Source organism: Tasmannia lanceolata, unplaced genomic scaffold (genome assembly GCF_043159265.1).
Source record: "Tasmannia lanceolata isolate RefF3 unplaced genomic scaffold, GAP_Taslan_0.1 ptg000021l, whole genome shotgun sequence".
NCBI classification, from domain to species: domain Eukaryota; kingdom Viridiplantae; phylum Streptophyta; class Magnoliopsida; order Canellales; family Winteraceae; genus Tasmannia; species Tasmannia lanceolata.
In genome coordinates this window covers 11,333,726-11,351,445 of record NW_027518698.1, presented here as the reverse complement: position 1 = coordinate 11,351,445, position 17,720 = coordinate 11,333,726, and positions in this window count along the sequence as shown.

Below are 17,720 nucleotides of genomic sequence, written 5' to 3'. Positions count from 1 at the left end.
CAATCACTCGGGTAGTGGACCCTAAGCAAGATAGAATGGGTACGATATTGAGATTGCGTACTGAACAGGATCACAATAGAGTAGCATGTGGACATGAGACAGTTGAGTTATTCTACCAAACATGACTCTTTACATGTCCTTTGACCTGAGGGGTCATATTGGTCTGTTGGTGAGTCTCTCATTCTTGGTCTATCTACCCGTGATTCTCTTGGAGTCACCAGAGGGTAGTACTGGAGTGTTGGACAAACCTTCGAGGTCAATAGTGATACCCGACATGGAATTCTATACCTATTTTATAGGATAGAATCTACGATTTTGGTCAGAGCAGTAGGCCTAGAAAAATACCTGGTCATGTGGATTTGATAAAGTGTTTATCAAAAGGATTTCACAAAATAAGTTGTGAAATATTTTTAGCAAATGCATTTGCGGGCCAACATTGCTTGACTGAAAGGTATACCATGAGTGAGTCCAAAGAGTAATTAATGTCCACCCTCCGTAGGACTCAATTCGGTAGATGTGGACATGGAGAAAGGACTTGCACATTTGATGTGATTAGGGGTATGATGATTTGACTATTATCTTCCGGGTTACGTCACGATGGAGGCCACTGACTCAATGCGATTGTAGCATAGGCTACGGAGCAATAACCGCAGTGGTCCCACTAGTGGGTTCTGAAGGATCTACCGTTAAATCCCAGCTACGATCCCACTCACTACTCGATTGACCTATTATAATCTACTGGATAAAGGTCCTGCATTTATTTGGTTGCTTACACAAACCAGTTTCGTGGCATTGGATACATTGAAATGATATATACAATGTAAATAGTGTATATGCACTATGGGATACATTGGGAATACGAAAATGGTTAAGTATAAAGCATAAGAGTATTTTGAGAATTATAGAAAAATATGGATAGAGCTTTTATCCAATTGGATGAGAGGAAATATGTTTATTTAATTAAAAAATTAAATAAATAATTGTAAGTTTAGCTTATATACTGGTTTTACTAAAACAGTCATAACTTACTCATCTCTTTTAAAAAATTAAAGTGTAAGTACTTGTTTTGAAGGATTTTAAAAGATCTACAACTGTTTAGTTTATGATCTTTTCTAATTCGGCTATTTACTTATCTAAAAATGAGGTCAAAATTTGACCTACAAGCTTATAGCGGGAATGTAGAAAAAAGGAAACAATGTGTGAGATATTTTTAGGATTGTTTTTATCCAATAAAGCAACCACATTTTTACTTGAAAAAAGCATCAATTTAAGGATTTCTAAAAGTCCAAGAGTATCTAAAAACATTCTCCACATTATTTGGTTTTTATTTTGAAAAAACAAACTAGCTTGTTTCCAAATTGGAGCTTCCAATTATGGCTAGTTTCCATTGTTTTTGGGATTTCTCTAGAAACTTTGGATTGTACATATGAAATTGAGAACTCTATAAAGATAAGATAAAGGAATAGATTTTGCAAGTGCTCTTCTATAATTCCAAGTGCTGAAAATTGGTAGAGACACTCCAAAGTGTTTCTCTTCTTCTTCTTCAATTTCATCAACTAGTTTTGTCTTTTATAACAAGAAGACAAACATTCAACCATGCTCAATTGATCTAAATACATATTTTCATATTATAATTTGATTTAGATCAGATTATATAGTAAACAAAGAGTTGTTTACAATATCCTTTGTGCAACGAAAGGAATCCATTGGTTCAACTTGCGGTTTCGCATCGATTAAATTGTTGGCTGATTTTCGAGGAGTAGATCACGCAGACGTTTTTCTTCTCATCAGTAAATTAAGGTATTTATATTTATGCTTATTAAATCACATTAAAATCAATTAGTCCCTAGGAATCATAGGTTATAGCGAAAATTTTGTTCTACCGGGTTTATTCTTCCGCAACTTGTAGCGATTTTGCTCGGGGTTTTACAACCAATCTAAAAGTGTCCTTCATGGTTGGACCCATTTGGCATTCCATTCGTCAAGATTGAAGTGAATTATGAAGGCCCAAAACAAACAACAACCCAAAAGGCAAAATTGTTATCCAGAAGAATCCACGGAATTCCATGCTCCCACGGAATTCCGTGAAAGGTTCTGTTGGAAAAAATAAAAGGGTAACGATCACTATGAAATTCCGTGCGATGCTTTCGTAATGACCGTTGGGGACTCTAAAACAGCCATATTTGATACTCCCCCTATATATATGAGTTACTAGGGCCTTAATAGATACTGGTTATGAGTCACCAAACATTCATTGAGCATTCATAAGGATTTTAATCATATTTTAACAAGGAAATCACTTTCTTAATCTCTCTTGTGCCTTTAATCTTAGATTACTCTTGAGAGACCTTAGGTTTTACTTGTTCATCTTCTTCTTGAGTGAGAATGAGTGATTATTACATTGTAATCAGCCTACTAAGAGGCAAGTGAGCTACATCTTCTCTTCCTTATTGTATTTGCCAAAAGGGGCACCTAGTTAAGTCTTTTAGAGCGTTCAAGCTCCGATTGTAATTGGTGGAAGGAACACCGTATTTAAGTTCTGTGGAAGAAGATTTTCAGTGGATTCCTCAAGAGATCAACTTAGGAAGAGTGGTGTAGGTCTTGGGTTTAAGACCAAACTACTATAAAATCTTGTGTCAAGCTTCATTGTCTCTTCCCTTCCTCTCTTGTGGTAAGTACTACAACTCTTGACTCTAAAACTAATTACAATTCTTAATCATCTTTAAAGTAGAGCAAGAAAGTTTTTCAAAGTTCTTAAATTTTAAAAAGACACCCAATTCCCCCCCCCCCCTCTTAGGTTGGTAAGTGGAATTTCATTTAGTATCAGAGCTAAGGCTTTTATAGAGGATTTCTCTTGAAGACCTACATGGGAAAGACCAAATGGGGACATTTTTTCAAAGTAGTGAGGGGTAATCCAGTACTAGACCTCCCTCTTTAATGGATCAAACTATCCCTATTGGAAAGCTAGGATTAAATTATTTTTAAAATCTTTGGATTTTGATGTGTAGAGATGTATTCAAAATGGATATAATGAACCCAACAAAGACATGACTCTATGGGATGAAAATGAAAAGAAAGAATCCCCCATTAATGCAAAAGCTATGAATGCCTTGATTTGTGCCCTATCACCCAAAGAATTTAACTGAGTCTCCACTCTTGAAACCGTTAAGAAAATTTGGGATGTGTTAGAAGTAGCTCATGAAGGAACTAATCAAGTCAAGGAATCTAAAATTAATCTTCTATTTAGGGAATATGAACTTTTTATGATGGAACCCAATGAAACCATTTTCGAAATGCACACTAGATTCACCAACCTAACAAATAGTTTAAAATCTCTAGGAAAGCAAATGTCTAACAAGGAATTCATAACCAAAATACTTAGATCACTACGCAAAGAGTGAGATCCTAAAGTCTACGCCATTGAAGAAGCTAAAGATGTATAAAAAATGGGACTAGAAGACTTAGTAGGATCCTTGGTAACATATGAAATGGTTCTAAAAGGTAGGGAATCACTAAACAAATATAAAGGAGAGGGAGGAGGAGAAGGAGCTCGCCCCATCATCATCTTCCCCACCCATTCGGCCATCTCCACCACCACGCCTTCGCCACCGACGCCTATCCCCATTCCCTCTGCAACTCCGGTCAACCCTTCAGCCGTGCCACCTCCGACCACCCACCTCCTCCATCTTCATCATCAACCACCACCAAACCCACCTCATTTTTTACCCAAACCCATTCCATTTCCATCCTCCACCTACGCCAATCCCACCTTCTCCGGCCGGATTGCCGGAATCCGGCCGGCCACCTTCCATCACAGCCACCAACCCCCACCACCGCGAGCCACCGCCACCATCTTCATACCCAACCTCCTTCGGCATCTTCTCTGTTACTAAAAACCACTTCAAAACCCATTAAATCCGGCCACTCCTTCCAACCAAACCTTTCTTCTCCGGTCGGATTCTCACCGGAATCCGACAACCTCCCTCCCTCTACCGCCATCTGCAACTCCAACCTCTACCACCACCAAAACCAAACCCATCACCACCCAAACCCTCTCAAACCCACCTCCAAAATCCGATCCAAACCCTCTCAAACCCACCACCTAATCGCCGACCAACCCCATGGATTCCGGTCAACTCTAATCCAAAACCCATTTCCCACCACCATCTCCTCCACTTTCTTCCTCTCCCCATCATCTTCCCTGTTTTTGCCAAATTAAAACCCATCTCAGAAAACCCCATTACCTCTACCCCAAAAATCCGAAACCCTCTTCTTCTTCACAGCCACATCCCCATTCTCTAATTCGTCTCATAACCTCCACTTCTTCTTCTTCTTCTTTTATTTTTTTCTTAAAACCCACACTCACCATTATCACCACTTCTTCTTCTCCAGCCCGCCCATAACCTCCGATCGGATTTTCACCTAAACCCACTACCATCAGCCACCTCCCATCACCCTCTTCTCAGCCACATTCCTACAAACCCTCTTCTCGTCTCTGCCACTAACCCATAGAATCCGATCATCTCCAGCAATTTAAGTCGAACCATCGGCCAGCATTATCGATTCAGGTGATCTACGCTCATCGCAACTAGCAGTTCATCAATCAGGTAACTCAGCCCATTTCTGTTCTTTCCCTATGATTATTTGATTGTTTTCCTTGTGTTGGGCATTGTTATACTAAAAAGGGTTCGAGTCTTCTTTCGTTCTTCCCTTTCTTTGGTTGCTTTGCATATGTGATACTCGATAGTGATGTGTGGTTTTGCCTCAATATCTTTCGTGCCTCGTTGAATTGCTCTTATGGTCATCCAACTTATCAGTTAATCGTGTACAATTGTTTTTGCATTGGCTTATCTTCCCTGGCTCGGAGGTAGTTTGTCCATATCTTATTTATGTGGATTTTATGGCATCTTTACTGAGAGAATCATGAGCTTTGCTTAGTCGAGGTCACCTTTCTGTCATGGTGTTGGTCATTGCACTTGTTGTTATCATTAATACAAAATAAGAATTCATTTGAACGGTTATTACAGGTAGCTGCTGTCATATAGGCTTATACACTTCATGGTTGAATTTCTTTTTTTTAAGCTATGACTCAGAGCCGCTGTTCTGTAAACCTATATGCTTCCCTAGTGAGATTTTTGTTTTGACAAAGGCACATGGCTACAACCCCACTAGCTATGTACTTAATTGTTAAGACCTTGGGAGGAATGTGAGCTCATAATTGGTATTCTATATTGCATATCTGTTGTCCAATATTTTTGCTCCGTGGGGTTTTGCTCAATTTTTAGTTCACAATTCTGCTTCGTCTTGGCACAAATCTAGCTCACTTTCTACCCAATATAGTTCATCCCTGTTCAGTGATATGTGGCTTTCAATTGAGTTTTGTGCATTATGTGATAGTAGAGAATGCATTGTATTGTTTAGATAAGCAAAGGCTTAGAGGTGTAAAGAAATTGTTGATATGACGTTTTTCTTTTGTTGAGATTGGCATTTTATTTTGTGGATTTTGGATATTTTGAAATCATGAGTACCATAGTGGGCCTTTCAGAATTTTAAGGTTAGAACTTGTGAAAAGGAGCATTGATGGTCATAATGATCTCCGAGACCGCTAATTGTTATGTTTCGATGAGGGCGACATCCCAAGCCCGTCATCCTTAGGGGACTCGCTCAATCCAAGTAGCGCTCCCCTCTTTTGTTTAGTAGGCCTACCCAACCTTTTGGATTTCTTTTAACCATTTTTTTTTTTTTTTTAAAAGAGCCCTTCTCTGGGCAATGATAAGGTTACTTGGAGCCCGTCTTTATGTTTTGTGGCTCACCGCTTCGCACTTGGATCTGCACAAGTTGATGTCCCCTGTATGCACTGAAATTTGTACTAATTAGAATTATCATAATCTTTTGATATTTCTAATACTCTTCTTATCTTAAGCATTGAGTTAGGTTCTGAAGACAATAATGAATGGACTGTTCAGGTGAGATTATCTTGAAGCTTATCATATTTGTTTAATTTTATTTAAATAAATTATTTTAGGAAAGAAGGAGATCAGATGACTACTCTATTCGATATTATCGACATGAGTACTGTCTGATTTCAAGGCGGGATTAGAAATATTATCATGTGTATTATGATATCAGATGATTACTTTAGCATCATCTGATTTCATCCCCATATTGGGGTGGTGTTTGTGGTTGGGCATAGAAGTGTTTGATATTATTTTTGCTTTATTAGGCTATCCAGCGGCTGGTCTGGACTAATTTATGTTGTTTATCATTTTATGATTGCTATAGGTTGTGTATTTTTTAATTGAAAATTCTTCTTTGCTTAACACTTGATTTATTTTTATAATAATTGAATGGAAATCTGAGTTTACTTGATAACTTTTTTTCTTCACTTTGATTAGAGACTAACTCAGTCTTGTTAGAGCTTTGCTTGCTTGGGATCTTGGATCGTTTTCTCTGTTCTTGGGGCACTTCTTTACGTGTTGTGGTTCGTCTCTTTGAGACGCTAGTTCCTTGTTCGGGGTTTCCCCTTTAGATTTAGGGCTTTGCCCTATTTTGTGGTTGTTCTTGCGTGTTCCGTTTAAGATTGAAAACATTTAAAGGTTTAGAGCATTGGAAAAGCTTTAAAATCCAAAAAAATCAGAAATTCGAAACTAAAAAAACATTTGAAAACTTTAAAAATATCAAAAATATTTGAAAAACATAAAAAACCTTTAAAAAAATGTAAAGTGTTGAGTGTTTCTTTTAGAAGCGTAGTTTGAGAGTTCGTTTCGAACTACGTTGGCTTGATCCTCTTCCACGAGGTACGTAGTGCAGCTTGGGATCTTCATCCCCAGTCCAGCCAAACTTTGTAAATAAATGTTTTAACCTTTTTTTTTTCTTCAAAACTTTATTTTTAACAAAAATCTTCCTCTAGAGTTAGGGCTTTGTCCTAGATAGAGAGTTTTAGAGTTTTGGTTTTGTCTTTGATTTGTTTGTTTGTTGTGTGCTTGTTTTAGAGTTAGGGGTTTGTCCTAGAGTTCTAGGAGCGCCTCCGTCCGGTCAGTTGGCGATCCACATCGCCGACTGATGACTAGAATAAGATGCGTTAGTGATCCCATCGTTTTCCTTAGGAAACACAGCCTAGTTACACATAGGTTGTAGGAACCACCTGCATTAGCTTATGGCGAACCTGCATTTAGTTAGGGCATATAGGGTGTCCTAAAATCTACAATTCACTGGAATTTAAATAATCGTTCAAGAAACTTTAATAACTGGTCCGGTCTTTTAGATCGAGTCTAGAATAGAGGTCTAGGTGTCTTAGGCATCATAGGTTAGAATAGGTGCGAAGAACTACGTTGCCTTGATTCTCGTGGAGGCGGGGATACGTAGGCTTCTTTGGATGAATACCAGGCCATCCGAGGACTCGGGCTTAATCATTTAGAGTCTTAGGATTTGTTGTGTTATTATTGTATATTTTGATGTGTTTTCTTATTCTCTTGTACTGATCATATACCTTTAGCTGTAGCTTGCATGTGTTTGCACATCAGAACTTAGACACCCATTAGGCATATCACTCATAACCTAGTTATCATTAGTTGACATTTATTTCGATTCTTTTGTGTGTGCTTATTTTCATCTCCGAGACATGTATGATTAGATAGACGTTTTCTCGGAGATGCGTGTTCCCATTTCATATGATTTTCGCTTGAAACTCTTCAAGGTTAAATGGCATAAGAGACCAAGTGTTCGCACTCAGGCGAATTGGGGGCGCTCTGCGGACCTTGTCCATTCGTCATCAGGCACGAACCTTTTGTATCTCTGGTTATCCATTGCAAACAGAGCATTTGTTTTGGTTCCATGGCGTGTCCATGGATGGCGACTCTGAGTTATTTTCAGATATATCTTGGTTTCGAGCCCTGGCTCCGGATCAGGATGTATCTCTTTCTTTTTATATCGCCACTCATGCTATGCTGTGAGGGTGGCAACAGTTTCGAGAGTTCCTTGGTAGAGCTCTCCTTCACGTTGTGGAGATCTTAGAAGATTGCAGGAGGGATCACGCGTCCCTCGGCACCGTCCTCGGATCGGGGTCCACATCTCCCAGGGCATTTTCACGCGATTGACGGTAATTTTGAGCATTGGCTCTTGAGAACCTGTAGAGCAAGCGTATGGTACGGAAACTAAACGTAACACTAGTTTTATTTTGATTGTGAGGAGTAACCGCAACTTGCGAAAAGATTCACAACTTACAATTGCCATTGAGGAAGTAGGGTTAAGATTAACCATAATGAAGGCAGAAAAACCCAAGTTTTCTGATGATTTTCTGAAAATCAGCCAAGTCAAGTCACTATAGAGTTATAATCGATTTTCCCTAGTAGAGTCACCAGTCTGTGGGAGCTATTTGTTTTCCACCCTGATCGCTTATCTTGCGAGGAGCGGGATCTCCATGTCGGGTACTCTTTTTGAAAGAGTGGGAGTGTTAGTTTGTCTGTGTTTCTTGTGAACTTGGGATCGTGGTCCGTATTTCACAAGAAAGAGAGCTTCAGAGTCGCCACCTAAGTTAGGGCCTAGGACTGGTGCCTGCTTTTCTGATGAAATGTAGATAGAGATCCAGGTTTCATTGAAAGAGCAGTAACCACGGTTATACTCGAGGTCGGGTGCCTAGAACTAATAATTTTGCTTTGTTTGTTAAGGCATGGTCCTTATAGAAATATGAGTAAGGGTTATGGTTACATTCGAGGAAGGTGTTAGGCAACCCTCATGCCCAGGGTAAATCTGGTCTCTTTACTTTATTTGGCAGATTTGGAGAGATTTATCAGAAATCTTTTCCTTTTACCCTTTTATTACGGTTAGGCTTAATTCCTGTACGTAAAGTAAAGTTGATTTATAAAGAAAAGAAGAAAATCAGTTTGGCGTTATCCGGATTGAAGTCGTGTACTACATGTTTCAAGTCTCTGGAGGATCTCTCGGTTGACTTTGAAATACTCAAGAGGGGGGGTGAATTGAATTTAACTCAATATTAGGCCTTTTGAAAATTGTCTATAAACCCTAATTGGAATTTTTCTTCACTTAATTAAATATTTGGTTAGTGCAAATATAATTGAAAGAACAAAATGAGATGCCACACCAAACAATAATGGAAATGCAAGAGTGAGAAATGACACACCGATATATAGTGGTTCGGCCAACGGCCTACTCCACTCTACTCAAGGTCGCACTTGAGGGATTCCACTATAGGAGACCTCCACGATGCCCGGCTCCGAGGCGGTTACAAATCCAAGGGATATTAAACAAGGATGCCCTTACACCTTTACAAAGACTCTCCTTCTCCGCCGAGTTCTAAGCGGTTGCTCTCTAGGGAATTAAAAAGGGAATGCCCTAGCCACCTATACAAGATTTGAAAGAGAATAGCTTGGCTTCTTCTTGAAAGCTTGATGCTCTTTGTAGACCCTTGATTGCTCTTCAAAGATGGTGATTTGCAAGTGAAAGCACTACTATATCCAAACTCAAAAGATTCACAAGTGAAAGGCAAGTTTGGGATGAAAAACAAAAACTCAAGCTAAAATGGATTGCAAATGTTTTTTATGCTTAAGGATGTTTTTCAAAGATCAAGAGAGAGGAAATAATCCTCTAGATATTGTATAAATAGTCTCTCCTCAAAATATGACCGTTTGGGGGTGTAGATAACAAAAAACAAATTTTAATTCAAAACCCAACGGCTCTTTTTTGAGCTGTCGCAAGGTTCTCGGAGTTCCGAGAACCATTCTCGGAGTTCCGAGAATTCTCGGAGTTCCGAGAAATATTCTCGGAGTTCCGAGACAACGGCCAGAAGAAATAAAATTTCTACTGGACCATTTCTCGGAGTTCCGAGAAAATGTCCAGATGCTACTGGACCTTTTCTCGGAGTTCCGAGGGAACTCTCGGAGTTCCGAGCTCGGAGCTCCGAGAAGCCTAAAAATCCACAGATTTTGATTTTTATTGCTTATTTGATTTTTAGCTTTTGGAACTCAACTCCTATGATTATTTTGGAATGTTTATGAGGGTCCCAACATGTTGGTCCACCACATAACCATTCACTAATCCATTTTAAGTTCTTAAGTGTTCTTTGAAAAACATTTTGAAAACACTTTGCCTTGACTTGGAAATCTAAAGAGAAAGGATGTACAATGATACCTATGTAGCTTTCAACTTCTCTTTAGTCTTGGTCTTCAATTGATCTTCCATCTTGTGTATGCTTGCTTGAGAGATGAGGTGAGCTTCACTTAGCTCCTTTGACTCTTGTATGGGATATCTCCAAGCATGACCATGTTGTGTGTTGGTTTCTTCAATGATCAATCCTATCTCAGACACAACACTTCAAAGCAAATTGATTAGTATTCAAAAACACAATCAATTATGTTTAGAATCATCAAAACAAGATAGGAGAGTAGACCCTTGGGCTTACAATCTCCCCCTTTTTGATGATGACAAACAAAATTGATTATGAGGTGTGTGTGGAGTGACATAGTAGGCAAGTGAATACTAGAACTCCCCCTCAATATATGCACACATATAAATGATACAAGTTATAAGCAAGTGGTGCATATAGTCAATTGAATAGATAATCAATTTCAAACTTCTCCCCCTTTTGTCATCGACAGAAAGGGTGTAAAAAAATATTTAGGAGTGGATAACTCCCCCTAAATCAATGCTTATGGTATAAAAATATATAACCAAGTAATGTACATATACCTGTTCATGATCGAGATGTTGACATATGTCAAGATGTTAGGTATTTTAATTAAAGTGAAGATACCTCTCCAACTTAGAAAAAAAAACTAAGAAGGCTAAGAATATCAATTGAGTGATTTTTAAGATTAAAAATTTGACATCTCATTCATGCAGATATTACCAAACAAAGATTATATATATAAATGCTATATAGATAAGCTGGTTAAAGACACAAAGTATTTATTTGGCAATTTCTTTGATTTGATCCGCACTCCATATGTTTAAGGCACTTCGGATATAGCAAATTCTATCATCACTAAGGGGTTTTGTAAAGATATCCGCTAATTGTTCTTCAGTGTTGATATATTTTAAGCAAATATCCCCTTTTTGTGAGTGATCTCTGATGAAGTGGTGCCTAATCTCAATGTGTTTTGTTCTTTAGTGTTGTATGGGGTTCTTTGTTAAGCTTATAGCACTAGTATTGTCACATTGGATGAGAATATTTTCCATTTTGATTGCATAGTCCATCAATGTGCTTTTCATCCATAGGACTTGAGCACAGCAAGCTCCAGCTGCCACATATTCTGCTTCTGTTGTGGACAGAGCTACTGAATTTTGCTTCTTGCTAAACCATGAAACAAGTGATTTACCCAAGAATTGGCAAGTTCCACTAGTGCTTTTCCTATCTACTCTACATCCAGCAAAGTCTGCATCTGAATATCCGATGAGAGTGAAGGAAGATGATCTTTCATACCACAGTCCTAGACTTTGGGTTCCTCTTAAGTACTTGAAGATCTTCTTAACGGCTGATAGGTGGGATTCTTTAGGATCCGATTGAAATCGAGCACAGAGACAAACAGTAAACATAATGTCTGGTCTGCTGGCTGTCAAATAGAGCAAACTACCTATCATACCCCTATACAATTTCTGATCCACAGATTTGCCAAATTCATCTTTTTCTAGCTTAGCAGTAGTACTCATGGGAATTCTTGATGTCTTACTGCTATCCATGCCATACTTCTTTAATAACTCCTTTGTATATTTTTCTTGATTTAAAAATATTCCATTTTTGTATTGTTTAATTTGGAGTCCTAAGAAGTAGGTTAACTCTCCCATCATGCTCATTTCAAATTCATTTTTCATTAAGGTTGCAAATTCATCACACAATTTTTGATTAGTTGAGCCACAGATGGTATCATCCACATAGATTTGGACAAGGAGGATATCATGATTTTCTCTTTTGATAAATAAGGTTTTATCCACCTTTCCCATCTCGGATCCCTTTTCAACTAAGAAAGTGCAAAGCCTCTCATACCAAGCTCTAGGAGCTTGCTTTAATCCATATAAAGCTTTATCAAGCCTGAAGACATGATTTGGATGTTTGAAGTCTTCAAAACCTGGAGGTTGCTCAACATACACTTCCTCTTGGATATAGCCATTTAGGAAGGCACTTTTGACATCCATTTGATATAGTTTAAATCCTTTATGAGATGCATATGCCAGCAGTATCCTAATAGCCTCCATACGGGCAACAGGAGCAAATGTCTCATCATAATCTATCCCTTCCTCCTGATTGTACCCTTGGGCTACAAGCCTAGCTTTATTCCTAGTGATAATTCCATTTTCATCCAATTTATTTCTATACACCCATCTCGTACCAATGACTGAATGATCACTAGGTCTAGGTACTAGCCTCCACACTTTGTTCCTTTCGAATTGACTTAGCTCTTCTTGCATGGCCATCAACCAATATTCATCCTTTTCAGCTTCCTTGATGGATTTTGGTTCTAATTCGGATAGGAACGCCAAATTGTTACTCACACTACGATAGTATGATCTAGTTCTTACTGGCAATGTGGCATCACCTAAAATTTGGGATTCAGGATGATCTACCAATGTTCTCCTATCCCTAGGCAATGAGTCATCATTTTCATTTTCTACTTCCTCACTAGGTAATGTATGACTTGTTGATGCATGAGGAGGAGCACTCAATTTTGGAAAAAGATGTTCAATGGGTTCATCCTCATCATGTGGCATTTCTTGTGGTGTTGGCTCTCTTTCATCAAATGTCACATGCATGGATTCTTCTACTACTAGGGTTCTCCTATTAAATACTCTATATGCCTTGCTATGAGAAGAATACCCTAAGAATATTCCATCATCCGATTTCCTATCAAATTTGTGTAGATTATCTTTGATGTTTAAAATAAAGCATTTACATCCAAACACTCTAAAGTAGCTTATATTTGGTTTCAAGTTTTTCCAAAGCTCATAAGGTGTTTTCTTAGAAATTGGCCTTAGATATACCCTGTTTATGATATAGCAAGCGGTGCTAACCGCTTCTGCCCAAAAATATCTAGGGAGATCATTTTCATGCAACATAGTTCTAGCCATTTCTTGGAGAGTTCGATTCTTTCTTTCTACTACTCCATTTTGTTGAGGTGTTCTAGGTGCGGAAAAATTATGTTTTATGCCATGTTCATTACAATAAGTGTCAAAATGTACATTTTCAAATTCAGTTCCATGATCACTTCTAATGTGGGAGATGGCAATACCTTTTTCATTTTGAATTTGATTGCACAATGTAAGAAAGTTTTCATAAGTTTCATCTTTATGTCCTAGAAATATGACCCATGTGAATCGTGAGTAGTCATCAACAACTACAAACACGTACCTCTTTCCACCTAGGCTACTAGTCTTCATTGGTCCAAAAAGATCCATATGAAGTAGCTCCAAGGGGTAGGAAGTTGAAATCATATTTTTAGGTGCAAAAGAGCTTTTCAATTGTTTTCCTAATTGACAAGTTCTACAAATGTGATCCTTGATGAATTTGAACTTAGGCAATCCTCTAACACTTTCTTTTGAGGAGAGGGTCGAAATGAGATCCATTCCGGCATGACCCAACCTCCTATGCCATAGCCAAGAATCCTCACTTATGGCATTTAGACAAGTTACATTTTGAAGTCTAAGATCATCTAATCCGATTGTGTAAATGTTATTGTCTCTTAAACCTATGAATTTGACTTCTCCATTTATCTTATTTTTTACAATGCATTTATCGGGATTGAAGACAACTTCAAAACCATTATCACATAATTGACTAATGCTAATAAGATTATGGGACAAGCCATCAACAAAGAGTACATCATGTATGGGAGAGGTAGAGTTACCTATGGTGCCTTCACCTTTGACTTTTCCTTTCTTATCATCTCCAAAGGTAACTTCTCCACCATCCTTGAGTGATAGGGATGCGAATTGAGTGAGATCTCCGGTCATGTGTCTAGAGCATCCACTATCAAGGTACCATGTGTTCCTCTTGTTGTGGCTTTTAAGGCATACCTACATAGGAATAGGCAAGTGAGATCCCTTAGGTACCCAAATCTTCCTAATCTTGCTAAGTTCATTTGTTTTCACTTTAGAGTTCAATTTGATCTTATCTTGTTTAGCATGCAAGCAAGCAACTTTATAATGACCTAACAATCCACAATAAAAGCAAATTTTGGTACTACTAGAGGAAGTCTTTTCAAGTTTATTTTTATAGTTAGATATTGTGGTATTCCATCTATGTCCAAGTCCACTTTTGTCACTTGACATTCTTTGAAGATTTACAAGTTTATCCAATTTTAATGAACTATTTTCAAATTTTTCAAAGAGTTTCTTGAGTTCATCATATTCAAAAGATAGTTTACCGTTTTCATGCTTTAGTTTGTTATTTTCAATAGAAAGATTTTGTCGATTTTCATTCAAAGTCTTAATGGTAGCATTTAGCTCATGAATCTCTACTTTGCATTTTTCATTTTCATCATCTAAGAATTCATGATCCTTTTTTAACCAACCAAATTCTTTTGTCATGTTCGCAAGAGAATTTTCAAGTGATGCAATTTTATCAAATTGAATTTCAAGTTCATCATTTGCACTTTGTAAGGAATCTAAAACTTCTTGTAAGATAATGACATCATTTAAAGTGTTTACCTCATTGTTGTCGTTTGTTGAGGCCATGAAGCACACATTTCTTGCTAATAGGCAATCTTCCCCATCATTTTGTTCGCCTTCGCTTTCAATCTCCTCATCCCATGTGGCGGACATTCCTTTCTTGCCTTCTCTTCTCTTGAAGCGGTTGTTTGAAGTAGGTTCATTGTTGAGTGGACAATCCGGGCGAATGTGTCCAAGCTTCTTGCAACCGTAACATCGGGGTTGAGAAGATCCATCACCAACTTCTTCTTTCTTCTTGAATGGAGGATTGGTCCTTCTATTTCTCATGCCTCCCATGTTTCTTTGCAAGAATTTGATCCTTCTTGTTAGGAGAGCTACTTCATCCTCGATGTCTTCCTTTGCATCTTCACTTTCACCTACATTACAAGCAAAAGCAATTCCTTTTCCTTTTTCGATTTTAGTTTCGATTTCGGGTGCTTTTGTTTTGAAAATCATTTCATGTGTGATCAAGGACCCTATAAGTTCATCTAGGTTCAAAGTGTTCATGTCCTTGGCTTCGGTGATTGCGGAGGTTTTGGATTCCCAAGACAAAGGTAGGGACCTAAGAATTTTAGTTACTAAATCTCTATTGGAAAATTGTTTTCCAAGTCCCCTTAATCCATTTACAAGATTGGTGAATCTAGTGTACATGTCGGCAATTGTTTCATCGGGTGTCATTTGAAAAAGTTCGTATTGCCGAAAAAGATGGTTCATTTTAGATTCTTTAACTTGATTGGTTCCTTCATGGGTGACTTCTAGAGTGTCCCAAATTTCCTTAGCCGAATTCAAATTTGATACTCTATTGAATTCTCCGGGAGATAGAGCACAAATGAGAGAATTCATGGCTTTGGCATTATAATTCGAAGCTTGTTGTTCGGCTTCGGTCCAATCATTTAAATTTCTTGTGGGTAGGATATATTCATTATTAATTGCTCTCCACATTTGATAGTCTTGAGTTAAAAAGATTTTCATTTTAGTTTTCCAAAAACCATAATTTGTACCATCAAAATAGGGTGGCCTAGTGTTTGAATAACCTTCATGATGTTGAGGGTAGTTTGCCATTTTTGAATCTTTACTCTAAACCGGTTAGGGTTTTCAAAAAAATAGAGACGAGGCTCTGATACCAATTGAAATACTCAAGAGGGGGGGTGAATTGAATTTAACTCAATATTAGGCCTTTTGAAAATTGTCTATAAACCCTAATTGGAATTTTTCTTCACTTAATTAAATATTTGGTTAGTGCAAATATAATTGAAAGAACAAAATGAGATGCCACACCAAACAATAATGGAAATGCAAGAGTGAGAAATGACACACCGATATATAGTGGTTCGGCCAACGGCCTACTCCACTCTACTCAAGGTCGCACTTGAGGGATTCCACTATAGGAGACCTCCACGATGCCCGGCTCCGAGGCGGTTACAAATCCAAGGGATATTAAACAAGGATGCCCTTACACCTTTACAAAGACTCTCCTTCTCCGCCGAGTTCTAAGCGGTTGCTCTCTAGGGAATTAAAAAGGGAATGCCCTAGCCACCTATACAAGATTTGAAAGAGAATAGCTTGGCTTCTTCTTGAAAGCTTGATGCTCTTTGTAGACCCTTGATTGCTCTTCAAAGATGGTGATTTGCAAGTGAAAGCACTACTATATCCAAACTCAAAAGATTCACAAGTGAAAGGCAAGTTTGGGATGAAAAACAAAAACTCAAGCTAAAATGGATTGCAAATGTTTTTGATGCTTAAGGATGTTTTTCAAAGATCAAGAGAGAGGAAATAATCCTCTAGATATTGTATAAATAGTCTCTCCTCAAAATATGACCGTTTGGGGGTGTAGATAACAAAAAACAAATTTTAATTCAAAACCCAACGGCTCTTTTTTGAGCTGTCGCAAGGTTCTCGGAGTTCCGAGAATTCTCGGAGTTTCGAGAAATATTCTCGGAGTTCCGAGACAACGGCCAGAAGAAATAAAATTTCTACTGGACCATTTCTCGGAGTTCCGAGAAAATGTCCAGATGCTACTGGACCTTTTCTCGGAGTTCCGAGGGAACTCTCGGAGTTCCGAGAAAAATTCTCGGAGTTCCGAGAAGCCTAAAAATCCACAGATTTTGATTTTTATTGCTTATTTGATTTTTAGCTTTTGGAACTCAACTCCTATGATTATTTTGGAATGTTTATGAGGGTCCCAACATGTTGGTCCACCACATAACCATTCACTAATCCATTTTAAGTTCTTAAGTGTTCTTTGAAAAACATTTTGAAAACACTTTGCCTTGACTTGGAAATCTAAAGAGAAAGGATGTACAATGATACCTATGTAGCTTTCAACTTCTCTTTAGTCTTGGTCTTCAATTGATCTTCCATCTTGTGTATGCTTGCTTGAGAGATGAGGTGAGCTTCACTTAGCTCCTTTGACTCTTGTATGGGATATCTCCAAGCATGACCATGTTGTGTGTTGGTTTCTTCAATGATCAATCCTATCTCAGACACAACACTTCAAAGCAAATTGATTAGTATTCAAAAACACAATCAATTATGTTTAGAATCATCAAAACAAGATAGGAGAGTAGACCCTTGGGCTTACAGACTTCAATCAGGATAACTAAAACAAATAAAAAATGACAAGGCATAAGGGAAATAAAACACTGAGTCTATAATTCCCTCCGTTTTTCCAACACCGTGAAGCACCATGGCTCTCGTCTCTGTCTCTTTTGTCTATGGTGGGACCGGAGACAGAGTGGCGAGATAAGGAGAGGGAACGTAGCCCTATTTAAAAAGAGAGGAGAGGGATTTAGGATACAGGATCTAGGGCAAAAGGAGCCCTAAATTCCATAGCTACCCAGCACTGGGTTTTGTAACAAAAGTGCAGAAAGCTGGAAAATAAATGTAATTTTACCAAAAGTACGAAGACGTCTTTTGAGAAATTGGCGGCGTGATTGTGCTAGTTGGACAATGTAGCTTCGTGTTCTCCGAAAATTCGACATAACAATGGCGCTATTTGGACGAAGGGGCTTCGAGTTCCCCTAAATTCGGTAGAGAACAATGGCGCTAATCAGATGAAGGGGCTT